Source organism: Scylla paramamosain, unplaced genomic scaffold, assembly GCF_035594125.1.
Source record: "Scylla paramamosain isolate STU-SP2022 unplaced genomic scaffold, ASM3559412v1 Contig9, whole genome shotgun sequence".
NCBI classification, from domain to species: Eukaryota; Metazoa; Arthropoda; class Malacostraca; order Decapoda; family Portunidae; genus Scylla; species Scylla paramamosain.
Window position 1 is genome coordinate 573,171 of NW_026973674.1, and position 16,830 is coordinate 590,000.

Below are 16,830 nucleotides of genomic sequence, written 5' to 3' on the forward strand. Positions count from 1 at the left end.
GCCATGGGCCATAACAGGGAAGCTTACATGTGTGTGTGTGTGTGTGTGTGTGTGTGTGAAACGAAGCAGGGATACATACTTTGGTTGAAAATGACACTTTCTCATGATGATGATGATGATCATGATGGTAACAGCAGTAATAGAAGTAGTAGCAATAATAATAATAATAATAATAATAATAATACTGCAACTAATAATAATAACAATACTAACAACAACGATAATAAAACAACAACAACTACTACTACTAATAATAATAATAGTAGAAGTAGTTGTAGTAGTAGTAGTGTTGCTTTTTTTGGTTTCATGGTTGAGAGAGAGAGAGAGAGAGAGAGAGAGAGAGAGAGAGAGAGAGAGAGAGAGAGAGAGAGAGAAAGGAAGGGAAGGAAAAGGGGAGGGAGGGAGAAAACTTGAATTACATCGCTTCGGGAGGGAGAGAGAGAGAGAGAGAGAGAGAGAGAGAGAGAGAGAGGGGGGGGGATACTATCAATCTTTCTCTCTCCTAGGTTAGAGGGGAAAGATTCACTGATTTACACCCTCGGAACATATTTTCGCGATCATGCTCCTGACTTTTCCTCCCTCCTCTTCCTTCCTCCTTTCCTCCTCCACCCTTCGTTTCCTTCCTCTCCCTCAATAGAGATCTTCCGTCTTTCCCGCTCTCTTGCTCTTTTCTCGCGTGAAGGTGTTCGCGAAAGTTAAGCGCGTCTAAATTAAGCGTGTTGGTGTGGCGACCCTCTCCCCCGCTCTCACTTCTCTCCTCTTCTGCCCCCTCCCCCCGCCACCCACTAGCTAACAAGCTATGGTGACTATCTTTACGGTGTAAACACCCTTCTGGGTCACAAATCTCGCATGCATGTTTAATTACCTAACTATGACAATTTACGTTGAAATATCACAAAAAACACAACATATATGTAACAGTTCTGGGTGTACCGTAAAGTAAATACAACAGGAGAGAATAACTAGCAACAAAGTACTACACTTTCCTAATATATTCCTAAACCTATCACAAATGTAATAGAGGAACACTCACCAGTCTCTGGCGCTCACAGGAAATAAATCCACAGGTTTCAATCCAACAAGGTGTGTGCGGCTGCTATACCACAAATAGACTGCCGGCTTGACCTCCCTCCCTGAGCTACCTTCCCTCGGTTTACCGCTCGAGGGATTCATACACAAATGAAACACTCATTACCACTCATTATTCCTAGGTAGTTATCATATGAAACGAGCAAATACTATGAAACAAACAAATATGAAACGAGCAATATACAGAAATAATTTGTATAGTGACCACCATCAAACACCACGTGTTACAGATAGGATTCTCGGGCTTGTGTGTGTCATTGCCAGTTTAGTAGTTTAACAATTTACTGAGAAAGTTTGATGCACTTAAGTTATGATGATACAAGTTTAAAGCGGGGTAAATCAAGATAGCCTATCTTAACCTATACTTAAATATATAGTAATACATTAAAGTACATCGTAGGAAGAGAAGAGGCGATGAAAATATTGATGGATGGAAAGTGGAGGCGATGAAGGCAGTGGGAAAAAATAGACAGAAATAGATAAAAATACAAAAGATAGGAGATAAGAAGAGAAAGTGATGCAAATACTAAAAGGACATAGCAAATAGAAAGCGAAAATAAAATAAAGATACTGAAAGACAGTAGAAGATTGAAAGCGGAAGTGATGGAAATACAGGAAAATAGAGACAAAATGAGTGAGAGACAGAACCCAAACATTATCATTACAGCAAATCCACCTCTGTCACCTTAGACAACATAACAAATCTGCCACAAATTAAACCATACAATCTTTTAGGCAACAAAAATCACATATAACAAACAACACTAGGAACTGAGACTGAACAGCGCAATAGCGGAGAGAGAGAGAGAGAGAGAGAGAGAGAGAGAGAGAGAGGTGGGTGGAGGGTCGTTGTCCTAACATATCACTGTAATCTTATACCGCCCATAGAATCGCCGCCTCTCTCTCCCCTATTTCCTCCTCCCTTCTCCGTGTTCATCCTCCTTCCTTCTCCCCATTTCCTTCTTCCTCTTTCTTTCATCCGTGATCCTTTTCCTCTTTCTCTTTTACTAATTATCATTACTCTTTCCCTCCTCTTCCTCCTCCTCCTTCGCGTTTCATTGTTCATCTTTACTTCTTTCTCTTTCTCTTCTTCATTTATTGATATCATTCCTCCTTCCTCCCGCCCTCCTGCTCCTCCTCCTCCTCCTTCTCTTCCTCCTCCTCCTCCTCTTCCTCCAGTACATCTTGGAATCCTTCACTGATACACCTTCTTCTTCTCTTCCTTCTACTTCCCTTCTTCCTCCTCCTCCTCCTCCTCCTCCTCCTCCTCCTCTCACCGTTCATCTTCGTTCTTTTCATTCCAGGCCCTCATAAAACACCTTGTCTTTATCTCCCCCTCCTCCTCTTCTTCTTCCTTCTTTTTCCTCTTCCTCCTCCTCATCATTCTTACACCTCAACATTCGTCATAAACACTTTTTCTCCTCTTCCTTCTCCTCCTCCTCCTCCCTTTACCCAGATTATGTTCCGCTAACTGCCTAACTCTCTCAGTCAATCAGCGGCCGCCAATTATCCTGTTAGGAAGGAGCCAATGGCGGGAGGCAGTGATTAGGTGGTTAATTGATGTAATGGGGAGGAGGAGGAGGAGGAGGAGGAGGTGTTGATAATGGTGGAAATGGTGATGATGGAGGTGGAAGATAGATAAAGAGAAGAATAAGAGTGGTGGAGAGAAACAAGATAGAGAAAACGAGGAGGAGGAAGAGGAGGAGGAGGTAATTGGCGCTGATGGGTCATTAGAGGAGGCAGCAATTAATGGCAGGTTATAATGGCGCGCTTTCATTAATATCTGGTGCATCGCTCTCCTCTTGTATGTTCCTTAATTGGATGGTGATGGCGGTGATAGTGGTGGTGATGGTGGTGGTGGCGGAGATAATGGGCTGGGAGGGAAGAACAGTAGTGGTGGTGATAGTGGTGATACGCATGGTGATGGTGGTGGTGGTGGTGAGTGCGGATATCTGTGAAGAAGGAATGGTGTTGGTGGTAATAGTAATGGTGGTGGTGATGGGTTTTCCCTGCTGGTGTCACTGGTAATGTGTTGTACTCGTAGCTGTGCTCTCTCTCTCTCTCTCTCTCTCTCTCTCTCTCTCTCTCTCTCTCTCTCTCTCTCTCTCTCTCTCTCTCTCTCTCTGTCACTTACATATTTCAGCAGACGAGCGACCATCGAGGCAGGCAAAACCCACGATACTTCCACACACAAATCAACAACGCTATATCTGCTTCCCCTTCGTTCCTCCCACCCTGTATTCCTCCGCTGACCCTCCCTTCACTCCTCCCCTCCCTTGGACACGTCACGCCCGCCTGTTTATATAATTATTATTCCCTATACACTGTCAATCATGATTGCACAGTCATCGAGATTGTGCAAACAGTGTTTGGGCCACACACTATGAGTAAGATTGAACAATCATTACTTACCTGTTGCAGTTTGTGGAGTGAAGATGAGTAAAGCGGCTGCATGTATAGCCATTCTGCTGGCTTTAGACGATGAAGAAGAAAAGAAAATTGTGAAAAGAAAGGTGTGGATGAAAGAGTGGCTTAAAAAAAGAAATAAATTCACACATGAAAACCTCCTACAGGAATTGCTTCTCTCTGCTCCTGCAGATTACAAAAATTTTTTACGTATGGACAGAGAATCATTTATGGACTTCACACTGTTCATCACCTTCTTCAGTTCTCGACGATAGTTGGAACGTAAACTATTTATTTTCTTGGTTACTGTGGCACGAGTGGCATTTAGGTCAATTTCTCTGATTTTGTCAATTAATTTCACGTAGCATTCACTTTTTAAGCTTTTTGTTCTTGTACTCGTCACTTTTTACTTTCCACAAAGCAGGAAAATCTCTGTATAGTTGGATGAACTCCCTCCAAAATTCCTGAGTATCCAGTGTGCTCGCCATGGTTAACAAGGAAAGACTGAGCTGTTGGCGCAATCATCGCCACTGACTATAACTCATGATGGTGCAACTACTATGATTGAGCTTACAAAATCAAACCGTGTCGGAAATTCCTCAATCATCTGCGCAAACACTCAATCACGCCCACTCACACAGGATATGCTTGCGCAATCATGAATATTGTACAATCATGATTGACAGTGTATAGGGGCTTACGCAAAGTTGGGTAACCTCTGTGTAATCATGAACATTTCAGTGGAGGTCTAAATCTTTTATTTGTTTGGTAAGTGTGGGTGAAATATTTACAACTGATGTCACTCCTTTATTCACTGAAATATAACACGGAACTAGAAAACTGGTGGAGGGAGGGAGCGCTGGTGGAGGGAGGGTAGAAAGGGGAGTGGAGGGTGCAGAGAGTGTAAAGAAGAGCGAGTGTGTAGCAGGGAAAGTACTGGTCTGTGCTGCGTGTGGGAAGTAACTTTAGTGGCGGCGTGAGGGCGAGGACACGAGTGAGGTGCTGGCAGGCTGACTGAGGTGAGTGTGGTGAGGTGAGGTGAGGTGAGGTGAGGTGAGGTGATGTGAAGTAACCGTGTACTTCCAGCCAGGCAAGTAGTGGCGGCCGGTAGGAACAGCTCCAGTTGAAGTTTTCCTACTGAATTATTTGTCATCTTTCTCTTGTCTCCTCCTCTGCGTTGTTCTCCTTCTATTTCTTGGTCTTTCATCGTCACGTTTACTCATTTTCATTTCTATAAATAAACAAAATAACACTAACTTACTACCTATATTTTAAAACAACTATCTCCATCTTGCTCCCTCCCTGCCTCCCTGCCTCCCTCCCCGCTCAGCTGTTCAGTGACGACGTCTGCTCACACCGAGTCGCGCAAAGCACGCTAACCACCTCAATCACTCGTTAACTCTTTCCTTTTCATTATTTCACCCGATCTTTCAACTTGCTTCTTCAATGTTTCAGTGTTTCAGTGCTTCAGACGTCTGCATAAATCACTGTTACATGTACTGCTGTATCTCGGATGTATCTTGAAGGGGGTGACAGGAGTGAGAGGGAGGAAGGGGCAGGAAGAGGGAAAGGTGAAGGAGGAGGCGTGTTGCAAGGGTCGTGATGCCAGGGACGTGGTGAAGCTCAGCAGGAATCAGTCAGCAAGTGTGAGACGATGAGCACTAAGGCCTGTACTCCGAAACATTTCTGCGCCGCACCTCCACTACACTTAAAAGGCTCTTGAAGTCATTCGTATATATATATATATATATATATATATATATATATATATATATATATATATATATATATATATATATATATATATATATATATATATATATATATATATATATATATATATTTTTTTTTTTTTTTTACGGCTCTAGTGACAGGCTAAAAATATTTCAACATTATGAACAGGAGAAACACTCTTGAGCATGGTTTATTGTTATGAGAATACTGTTAATACTTATCCCTCGGGTTAGCAAGCGAGGAGACAAGGGAGGGTAAGGTGTGGAATCCCTGGTGTCTCAGTGTTCCTGCCTGCCTGAGTGAGGGATGTCACGCACCACCCACTGAGAACACCACCTTAGTTTTTTCCTCGCACCATTTAATTTAACTACTCTTTTGGGGACTTGTACCTTCAGTGGGCCTTTCTCAGCCTTGTTATTACCCTGCGCCAGAGAAGTGGTTCAAATTTTCTTGCGTGGCACAGCAACACCTAATGTAATACGTCGAAAAAAATATAAAATTGCATAGAAATACTAGTAATGTTGAAATAAAAAAAAAGTAACAAATAAAATATAGTTAAAGTTTTAAGACATCAAGAAATTAAATCTAGAAAATTACAAATTAAGTGGTCTGGGATATGAATGTACTAATTACAAGTCATTAATTAAAGGACAGTAAGGAGGAGGTGAGCGGTGAGGCCACGCGTACAAGTACCATATGCTCCCAAACTTTGCTGTAATGGGGAGAAGTTAAACGTTTTTCAAGGTCATAACTTACAGAGCTCCTCGTGAAAAAAAAACAAAAAAAATTGCAGACAGAGCGAGACAACACGTGTCTGACATTGCGTGCTTTCCTTACTCTTGTGTTGGCTTACCAATTGTCACTAACTATGTCATCACTCATTGTAATTTTTTTTCCTGTTATGCTCGTCTTCAGCTCTCTCTCTCTCTCTCTCTCTCTCTCTCTCTCTCTCTCTCTCTCTCTCTCTCTCTCTCTCTCTCTCTCTCTCTCTCCTTTTCATCTTCAGAAAGTAAAAATACGTGAAGAGCGAGAGGCGGAGGAAAGGTTGGTGTTTACGAAGGGGAGAGAGAGAGAGAGAGAGAGAGAGAGAGAGAGAGAGAGAGAGAGAGAGAGAGAGAGAGAGAGAGAGATACGGGACGAAGATGATATAAAAGAAAATGTAATAGAAGAGTAAGAGACGAAAAGAGAAAGAAGACTTACATTTACGAGGAGATATTACAATAATACGACATAGGAAGATGTGGCCGCTTAGTTACCTGGTGCAGTCATTTTCCGTCTGGTTTTCTTTCAAGTGTATGCGAGTCAAGTCATTCCTGTGCTGTTCAGTGGTTCATTTGCTTCATTGACGCTGCGAGAAATCTGCTGGCGGTGGAGAGGTTAGGCTTTATGGTCAACTACTAGTGTGTGTGTGTGTGTGTGTGTTATCTGGAGATTTACACGCTCTTAGACTGTCCAGCGCTCATCTCTGTCTACTAGTGAGCCTGGTGGGTGCGTGGCATCCCCTCACCCTGGGACACGGATTCCTACAGTTCACCTTCTCCAGGTTCATCATTTATCCGGGTTGGGACAGTTCCTATCTAACTGTTTTTTTTTTTTTTTTTTAATCTGACTTCATCATTCATCACCTATTATTTCTTGTCCCATCCTGATTACTGACCCTGAGAATTTTGTTTAGGTCACCCTTGTTCAGTTAGAAGAGAGGGGGTTCACGCTTGCCTGGCGCCACAGTTCCTATCTAGCTATTATTTAATCTGACTTCATTCATCACCTATTATTTCTTGTCCCATCCTAATGACTGACCCTGAGAATTTTGGTTAGGACACCCTTGTTTAGTTAGAGAAGAGATGGTTCACGGTTGCCTGGCGCTACAGTTCCTATCTAACTGTTTTTTTTTTTTTTTTATCTATTATTTCTGGTCTCATCCTGATGACTGACCCTGAGAATTTTGCTTAGGTCACCCTTGTTTAGTTAGAGGAGAGATGGTTCACGCTTGCCTGGCGCCACGTCAAGGTGGAGATTGATTGATTAAATGATCTGGCTTGCCACTGTTTGCTGTTCCCATGCATATCATTCATCAAGATTTCCACAATTAAATTCCGCAGGCTTACACATTTATCTACCTGAAGGAACAATGAAGGAGTGGATGATCCTGTGCCGATTATACAGTACTAGTCTGGAAGCTTTTAAATTTACATACATTCCTTAGAGAGGCGTAGGTTAAGATGGGTCTGATGGGTGAAAATAGGCAGGTATGTTTCATGCAAGGATTGTCACGTGTAGCCCTCATGACTTCTTGCAGCTTCCCTTATTTTCTTATGTTCCAACTGGTTCTGGGACTCGTAACCTGGTGGCTTGTTAGTCTCTCTCCCTCTCCCTCCCCCCCCTCTCTCTCTCTCTCTCTCTCTCTCTCTCTCTCTCTCCTTCCTGAATGTTTAATAAAATTTCATAGTTTTATTTATTTTCATTTCTCATTTGGTGGAGTTTGTTAGTTTTTTCTCTTAACGGTTAATTGGCTTTGTATTTCATAATTATTGGTGTTTTCTTAATTAACGCTTTTCATTATCTTCTTCTTCTTCTTCTTCTTCTTCTTCTTCAACGTGCTTAGTCTTCTGTGCCTTCCTCAGTCACACCCATTACAAAGAGGTCCCCCTTTCTCTCTCTCTCTCTCTCTCTCTCTCTCTCTCTCTCTCTCTCTCTCTCTCTCTCTCTCTCTCTCTCTCTCTCTCTCTCGCCACCTCCAGCATCCTTCTCCCCCCACTCCTCGTCTCTCCTTCTGACACGCCCAAACTAGCTCAGTGTTGCCTGTCTAGCCTTGGCCCACACCGCTGTACATGTGTTGTGCCTGTGATGTGTTCCTGATATTCCGCTTCGTCTCTCTCTGATAAAGTCGCATCGTTTTTCATTTCAGCCACTTTTCGTTATAATATTTCTAAAGTCTTTGTCAAAATGAAGCTTTCCTGACGTGAATTTTAGTGTAATACTGTGATGGGAAGTAGGTTGTATAATGTTCCATGCGTTACTTTTCTCTCCCTGTCTCTTATCTACCAGGTTGTGACAGCTTCTCGTAATCTTGACAGTTGTTTTCATGCAGGTTTCAAGACACTTAGCCTTCAATTTTCGATGATTGTTTTTTTTTTTTTTTTTTTCCTTACGTAAAAAGAAAAAAAAAAGAAAATATCTTCCTTGATGTATTCGTTCCTGATTCCGTCCTTCCTACGTCACTCAGAGAAGTCAGGCATCTTAATTTTGTCCACCTTTCGTTACAATACTTCTAAAATTCCTTGTTGATGGACGTTCTTTACTAACATTGTAATGGTAACAAGAAGGTTTTATTATGTTTCCTACGTCTTATTTTCCTCACTCTTCTTGTCTCTTACCTGTCATCCTGCGACAGCTTCTCTTTATTTTGGTAATTGAGAACATAACAAGGTAAGGGTTGGTGCAAGAAGCCATCAGGCCTACACGTGGCAGTCCCTGTGTCAAACATGCCTGCTTATTTCCACCTATCATTTTAATTCATTAATTTATCTCATGTTCCCTTAAAGCTTCATAATAACTTTTTTTTTTTTTCAAGCTTTGTAATTGTTTTCATTTTTATATTTTTCTTCCTTTTTTTCTGCCTTTCTTATTTGTTGTCTTATGTTTTACGTTTTTTTTTTTTTTATGAATATTATTGTAAATTAATATGCTGTTTTGAAGTTGTCCTTTTACATTCCTCCTCCTCCCCCTCCTCCTCCTCATTTTCTCCAAATCCTCCTCCTCATCACTCCTCGTCCTCCTCCTCCCACTCCTCCTTCTCCTTCCCCTCCTTCTCTTCCTCCTCCTTCTCTTTCTCCTCCTCCTCCTCCTCCTCCTCCTCCTTCTCCTCCTCCTCCTCCTCCTCCTCCTCCTCCTCCTCTTCCTCCTCCTCTTCCTCCTCCTCTTCCTTCCCCTCTCCCTCCTCCTCCTCTTTTTCTTGACATCGTCAGTCCTTACTCAACTGATCACCTCCCTCCTAACGTCCCTAACGGTCTTTAACGTCCCTAACGGTCTTTAACGGCCCTAACGGTCTCCGGCTTTCAAGAATATGAATTAATTTGAATCCAACCGCTGTGGTCTTAGAGAGAGAGAGAGAGAGAGAGAGAGAGAGAGAGAGAGAGAGAGAGAGAGAGAGAGAGAGAGAGAGATTGTTTATAATTATCTACCAAAGTGATTATTACACATTAGTCAAGTATACAAATATGACAAAATACCGGTGATATGTAATAATATAAATACAATACAATTGTGGAACACTGGTTTATAATAGATGCACCACAAAAATGCAAAGTTAACGTACATATACAAGTACACTTAAAACAAAAAAAACTAAACAAGATAAAACAAACCTAACTAAATATATTTTCGGTTAAAACAATTTTTTTAAAGTCAAGCCTTAAAAGAGATTATAGATGTGTCCTGTGTGAGGGAGAGCGGGTATAGATGTGTCCTGTGTGAGGGAGAGCGGGTATAGATGTGTCGTGTGTGAGGGAGAGCGGGAGAGAGTTCCACACTCTGGGCCCCAATATGACAGTGCGTGTATCAGCAGTGTGTGTAGGTGGCCGGTACAAGCAACCTGTGCCTGTGTCTTGTGACGCTACTGGTGATAGCTTGCCTGTTACATAGTGATAAAAAAACATTTTAAATAAAACCCTCGTAAAATCTTAAATATTGTTGTGGCCACTTCTAAAACATGTTTGTGCTTTATTCGTAGCCATTGGAGTTCTTTATAAAATGGAGACACGTGATCATATTTCTTAACTCCACCTATGGCAACCCTTCCTGCAGCATTCTGTAACTTTTGCACACCAGACATTAATGCATCATTTGTAGTCCCCATATTCTAATACAACAGTTAATTAAGGTTAATACAAGGGCCTGTGTCACCATGATCCTGCTGTCCTTATCTGGGTTTTCACTAATTATACTTACATACATTAAAACACCCATCACTTTCCTTTTCAGCTCATTAATATGGACGTCAAAAAGCAAGTAACTATCCAAGCAAACTCACAAGTTTTTTCACGTGCCTGCTTGGATGTATTACATTTACATTAAAATTCACAGTCGTGTTTGGGGGAAGAGAGAGAGAGAGAGAGAGAGAGAGAGAGAGAGAGAGAGAGAGAGAGAGAGAGAGAGAGAGAGAGAGAGAGAGAGAGAGAGAGAGAGAGAGAACGACGTTTATTATAATGAGACGATTATCACTACTTCACTGTTTACCATCTTTCTCTCTCTCTCTCTCTCTCTCTCTCTCTCTCTCTCTCTCTCTCTCTCTCTCTCTCTCTCTCTCTCTCTCTTTATTACTATTATTATCTTCCTTAACTTACATAGAATATCATTGACTTCTATGTCATCTCTCTTCCTCCTCCTCCTCCTCCTCCTCCTTCCTTTGTATATTCCTTTGTCTATTCCTCCTCTCACAGGGCTGGGAGTCAAGGGGCGTATCAAATGAGGACCACCACCAAAGAGCGAAAGGGAGGAGAAAAAGGAGGAGGAGGAGGGAAGGAGGATCGGGACTTTTGATGTTCCTCCGCTATTCTGCCTCTTCCTCCTCCTCCTCGTCTTCTTCCTTTCCTTTTTTTTTTCTCCTTGTTTCCGCCGCTCTCATCTTATTGTTTTCTTGTTTTCTTTTTCTCCTATTCCTTCTTATCTTTTCATCTTTCTCGTTTCCTTTTCTCTCACTTGTCTGTTCTTTTTTTTTTCATTTAGTGCTTTTCAATCTCCAGTCCTCTTTTCTTCCTCTTTTTCTTCTCCTTTCTCATTTCTCCTCCTCCTCCTCCTCCTCCTCCTCCTCCTCCCCCTTTCTTCTTCTTCTTCTTCTTCTTCTTCTTCTTTTTCTTCTTGTGATTGAATTTAATTGCTTTCTTTGTCTTTCAGTAACTTTATTTATGTATCTTTTGGGGTAAGTTCATTGACTTTTTTTTTTCTGTCTGTTTTCCTCTCTCTCTCTCTCTCTCTCTCTCTCTCTCTCTCTCTCTCTCTCTCTCTCTCTCTCTCTCTCTCTCTCTCTCTCTCTGTGTGTGTGTCTGTGTGTGTGTCTGTGTGTGTGTGTGTGTGTGTGTGTGTGAATTCACATCAATTTTCGTATTTTTGCATTATAATAAAATATTGTGATTTTCCTCACATTTTCACCATAAACTATTGGGAAAACATTCATACATACAATATATTTTCCAATTCTCTCTATAATATTTTATTTGATTCATTGTGTCCATTAAACCCAAACATCATTTCTTCTTCTCTCTACATTACGCAAACTGCTTCCCTTCTCCCCTGTACACCACCACCACCACCACCACCACCATCTGTCCGCCCTTCCTTCTCTCAGTCTATTCAAGGCCATCCCATCAAAACTTCTCTCGATTAACTTCTCTCTCCTCCCTCCCTCTCTTCCTTCAGGCTATTTAAGGAAAACTTTTATTCATTAACTTCTTCCTCTTTTCCTTCAGTCTATTTCAGAATATTCCAGGAAAAATTCTCTCCTTTTAACAACACACACACACACACACACACACACACACACACACACACACACACACACACACACACACACACACACACACACACACACACAAGCTCAGATCACTACCAGACCGCCCTAAGGAGACCTAACTAGTTTAGATAAGTCAAATCACTATTGAACCACCTTAAGAAACTCAAACAAGCTCTAACAAGTCTGATAAGCCCAGATAAGCCAAAGCAAGCCCAATAACCCTCGTAGCTAGCGTCATAGGGCTAAGGAGAGTTGTATGCAAAGACCACAAGCCTGATGTAACCCAACACAACCTTTTCTTTCCTTTTGTACATTCCTTTTTTTTTTCCCTCACCACACCCTTTATCATAACCACACAAGCTCAAATCACTCTCCTAATAAACCCAGACGAGCACACTGACTCTCGTAGCGCTCAAAGTACATAACCCTGACTTAATCCAACATCTAAACCCTTTATCGTCTAGAATACCCATCTTTTTTACACCAAACCCTTTATCATAACGACATAACCCCAAATCACTCTTCTGGACACCCTTAATAACACGTAATAAGCCCAGTAACCCTCGCAGCGTAGCGTCGGGGGGCTAAGGAGTGTTACATGCAAAGTCCACAAGCCTGATTTAATCTGTGTTTACGCCCTGCCTAGCCGCGCCTGAGTCTCCGGCGGCTGTTTAAGGCTTAGTGGGGCAGCGTCTTGGAGCGAGGCGCACGTGGAGTGAAACATTGGCTAGTCAAACACAAAGCGGCGATATTTCAAACCCGGCTACTCTCTTTTAACTGAGGGAGAGGAGGAGGAGGAGAAGCAGGAGGAAGAAGAGGAGGAGGAGAAGGAGGAGGAGGAGGACGAGTAGAGAAAAAGAGGCCTTGTTCGTCCTTTTATTTTGTAAAATGTTTTTAAAAGGATAAATTGTGAGGCAAGGGCAATTATTGTGATGTATCTGACCTAGGGAGAGGAGGGAGAGGGGAGACTGTGAAGGGAGCGAGGGAGAGGAAGAGAGAGAGTTATGGTGGGAGGGAGAGAATTACTGGTGGGAAGGAGAAGCGAAGGGAGAGAGAGAGTCATGGGTGGGTAGGAAGAGAGAGAGAGAGAGAGAGAGAGAGAGAGAGAGAGAGAGAGAGAGAGAGAGAGAGAGAGAGAGAGGTACAATGACATGGTAGGTAGATTGTGAGACAGACAGCCTGAGAAAGTAATAGACAGAGTTGGAAATCGCTAAGTGTATGGTGTGTGCGATGTGGTCGAGGGTGGGAGGGCGCGGGAGGCGGGGCGGTGGGAGAGAGACTGATAAATATAAATACGAGTAAGTGAATAGGATAAACTGGTGGAGAGATAGATAGAGGAGTCAACAAGTGAATGAAAGACACAGATGCAGATACGAGAAGGTGAATGAAGTAAATTGGTGAATAGATCAATAGATAAGGAGTCAGTAAGTGAAATAGAATAACTGGGAAAGAAGCTGGATGGAGAAATGAATAGGGAATCAAATGAATAAATGCGTTAATACAAGGAGTAGGTAACATGGAAGCTTGATAGATTGATTAGCCAATTAGTGAATAAATAACTAAATACAAAAAGAAGGCAAGGTAAAAAATAATGAAACGTAAGCGATTCGAGTAAACAGACTGATGAATAACTATATTAATAAACAAACATAAGTGAATAAACTTTTTCTCAAGCAGCGTGGTGGGTGACTAGCTTAAGCTCGGTAGTCAGGCCATTAGAGTCCAGTTGAAAGAGAGCCTCAAAAGAAGACAAAGTAAATTAATGAATAGGGATGAGAGGTGGAGACTGCTAGGGATGTTTTACTGAGGGCCTGCCACGTGTAGGCCTGAAGGCTTCTTGCAGCTTCCCTTACGCCCTCAAAACGTGTTCATATATGAATAGATGCGTAAACAGTTATATATTTGCTTTTAGTAGATACACATGAAATATGAGTAAGAAAACAAATATTTCAACTAAATTGCGAAAATAATGAATTATGATGGTGAAGAAACTTTGTCATTAAAAAAAAAAAAGGAACAGAATGAATATCAACGGTTTTAAGGTAGTGGATAGTGATGGATAACACACACACACACACACACACACACACACACACACACACACACACACACACACACACACACACACACACACACACATACACTTCAAACACATCACAAGAATAAAAAGAAAAAAAAAACTGCAATAATAATAATAACAGTACTGGAGAATATCAGCATAATTTGGATGGAGTGTTGCACGCAGCCTGCATGTTGAAGCGCCTTGGCCTCTCAGCAGGACTGTTTTCAAAGGCCACATAGATGATCAGTAGGATTCTCATCTCTAACTATTACAAGCTTGAACCCGTTATTTCTTATCCCATCTTGACTACTGACCTTGAGAATTTCGTTTGTTACACTTATTTACGTCACCAGTACCACAGAAAGACCTCATCAATCTCTTCTTAATTTTTTTTTGTCCTATCCTGACTACTGGTCTTGAGAATTTCGTTTGTTTAGCCTTGATACATCGCCACTACCACAGAAAGATCTCATCAATCTCCTCTTAATCTTCTTATCCTATCATGACTACTGACCTTGACAATTTTGCTTACGTCACCCTTCATGTATTCTCTGTGGCAATGAAAGACCTATCAGATCCCTCTTTAAACAGACGCCTCACTGGAGACAAGTGAAAGGGTAAATCTAACTTGATCAAGATTTAAGCCATTGTTTCTCTCTCTACAATCCTGAAAAAAACACTCTTGAAAACAACATATACGTATATTTCATGAGAATCTCTCTAATGCATTAGAGAGAGAGAGAGAGAGAGAGAGAGAGAGAGAGAGAGAGAGAGAGAGAGAGAGAGAGAGAGAGAGAGAGAGAGAGAGAGAGAGAGAGAGAGAGTAAATTATTGGTGTTTATCATATTTTTTTCCCATCATGTGCATTAGGGTCGCCATTCAGTGAGAGAGAGAGAGAGAGAGAGAGAGAGAGAGAGAGAGAGAGAGAGAGAGAGAGAGAGAGAGAGAGAGAGAGAGAGAGAGTAAAGGAGGAGGCAGTAGACACCTGCCGAAACGATAATTACTCCCAGTGAGGTGTGCAGCACTGTTCAGGGGGTGCTGTGAACTTATCATTAAACCCAGCTGTGACCTCACTGAACGTTTCCCTTTGTGTCTCACAACACAAGGGGGCAGTCACAGCCTGCCCTCTAAAGACAACTCTCTTCCTCCACACAAAACTACAAGCACCTAATAACACACACACCCTTCACTCAAAAATTTTAAAATCATCATGGCGACTCCTACACCAGCCTCGGAGTCCTCATCTGGGGAGGGGACCATAAATGTCCCCAGGTCGGACTGCCTTTCTGTCGACTACCCTAAGTGTCTTGACACCCCCTCAACTTTTTCTTCATTAACTTCTGCAAAATTCGCGGTCTAAGATCTAATTTTCAATCTGTAGAACACCACCTCTCCTCTTCTAAACCTCATCTTCTTTTCCTCACTGAAACTCAGGTGTCTGAGGCAACTGACAGTAGCCCCTTTTCTGTTCCCTCCTACTTTCTCTATCCTCATTTTCGATCCAAAGCTGGATGCTGCGTTTATGTGCGCAATGACTTAATCTGCTCTCGTGCCCACGCTCTTGAATCTTCCGAGTTTTCCACCATCTGGCTACGACTACAGAGTCACTCTCATACTAAATTTATCTGTGCTGTATACCTCTCACCTAACTCCTCTGATTATAAGAAATTCTTTGACTACTTAACTTCCAAAGTGGAGCACATTCTGACCCTCTTCCCTTTTGCAGAGATCTCCATTCTTGGAGACTTCAATGTTCACCACCAGCTTTGGCTTTCCTCTCCCTTCACTGACCATCCTGGTGAACTAGCCTACAACTTTGCTATCCTCCATGACCTAGAGCAATTGGTGCAAAATTCTTGACCTTTTCCTGACCTATAATCCTTCTGCTTATGCTGTCACCCTTTCTTCTCCGTTGGGCTCCTCCGATCACAATCTCATATCTTTACCTTGTCCTATCGCTCCAATCCCTCCTCAGGATCCCCCTAAGTGAAGGTGCCTCTGGTGTTTTGCCTCTGCTAGTTGGGGGGACCTAAGGAGGTATTTTGCTGATTTTCCTTGGAATGACTACTGCTTCCGTGTCAGAGACCCGTCTTTGTGTGCTGAGCGCATAACAGAGGTGATAGTGTCTGGCATGGAGGCGTACATTCCTCACTCTTTTTCTCGTCCTAAACCTTCTAAACCTTGGTTTAACACAGCTTGTTCTCGTGCTATACATGATAGAGAGGTGGCCCACAAAAGGTACTTAAGCCTTCCATCACCAGAATCTCATGCACTTTATATTTTTGCCCAGAACCATGTTAAGTTTGTTCTCCAACTAGCCAAAAACTCCTTCATTAACAGAAAATGTCAAAACCTTTCAAGATCTAACTCCCCTCGTGATTTCTGGCATCTAGCCAAAAATATATCCATTAACTTTGCTTCTTCTTTCCCTCCTCTATTTCAACCAGATGGCACCACTGCTATCACATCTATTTCTAAAGCTGAACTCTTTGCTCAAACCTTTGCTAAAAACTCTATCTTGGACGATTCTGGGCTTGTTCCTCCCTCTCCTCCACCCTCTTGACTATTTCATGCCACGTATTAAAATTGTTCGCAATGATGTTTTCCATGCCCTCGCTGGCCTAAACCCTCGGAAGGCTTATGGACCTGATGGGGTCCCTCCTATTGTTCTCCGAAACTGTGCCTCCGTGCTTGCACATTGTCTAGTCAAACTCTTTCAGCTCTGTCTGTCAACATCTATCTTTCCTTCTTGCTGGAAGTTTGCCTACATTCAACCTGTTCCTAAAAAGGGTGACCGTTCTAATCCTTCAAACTACCGTCCTATTGCTTTAATTTCCTGCCTATCTAAAGTTTTTGAATCTATCCTCAACAGGAAGATTCTTAAACATCTATCACTTGACAACCTTCTATCCGATCGCCAGTATGGGTTCCGTCAAGGCCGCTCTACTGGTGATCTTCTGGCTTTCCTTACTGAGTCTTGGTCATCCTCTTTTAGAGATTTTGGTGAAACTTTTGCTGTTGCCTTGGA

At 42.2% G+C, this 16,830-nt stretch overlaps 2 long non-coding RNA genes across 3 annotated transcripts in view; one reads left to right on the forward strand and one right to left on the reverse strand.

Annotated features, from left to right (window-relative positions):
* LOC135096945 (uncharacterized) overlaps positions 1–1,170 on the reverse strand; it is a 49,130-nt gene extending 47,960 nt beyond the window's left edge. Inside the window, exon 1 of one of the 2 annotated variants that reach the window (XR_010265216.1) lies at positions 1,034–1,170. This is a non-coding gene — a long non-coding RNA (uncharacterized LOC135096945). The remainder of the gene's footprint in view (positions 1–1,033) is intronic. The other variant, XR_010265215.1, reaches the window with a different exon arrangement.
* A 3,205-nt stretch (positions 1,171–4,375) lies between these two features.
* LOC135096936 (uncharacterized) overlaps positions 4,376–16,830 on the forward strand; it is an 18,261-nt gene continuing 5,806 nt past the window's right edge. The window contains exon 1 of the long non-coding RNA XR_010265174.1: positions 4,376–4,514. This is a non-coding gene — a long non-coding RNA (uncharacterized LOC135096936). The remainder of the gene's footprint in view (positions 4,515–16,830) is intronic.